The sequence below is a fragment of the Penaeus monodon genome, chromosome 25 (assembly GCF_015228065.2).
Source record: "Penaeus monodon isolate SGIC_2016 chromosome 25, NSTDA_Pmon_1, whole genome shotgun sequence".
Classification (NCBI taxonomy): domain Eukaryota; kingdom Metazoa; phylum Arthropoda; class Malacostraca; order Decapoda; family Penaeidae; genus Penaeus; species Penaeus monodon.
The window spans coordinates 18053697-18053905 of record NC_051410.1 but is presented as its reverse complement, the minus strand read 5'-3'; positions in this window follow the sequence as shown (position 1 = coordinate 18053905).

Here is a 209-nt window from a genome sequence, read left to right as displayed (position 1 = left end):
CAATGGTCTTTCCAGAAAAAGTCCACCTGAACGCCTACTGAACCTCTAACTGATAAAGCGCTGATAAGACTCCTTCTTATCAGTGGCAATCGGAGACGCATTCAGGGCCGCCTCCGCCACAGCAGTTTTCGCCAGGGCACGCTCCCGACTCGGCGGCAGGACGCGACGGACACTTGTGAGGGTTTGCCTGTTTACTTTTTTCTGGCTCT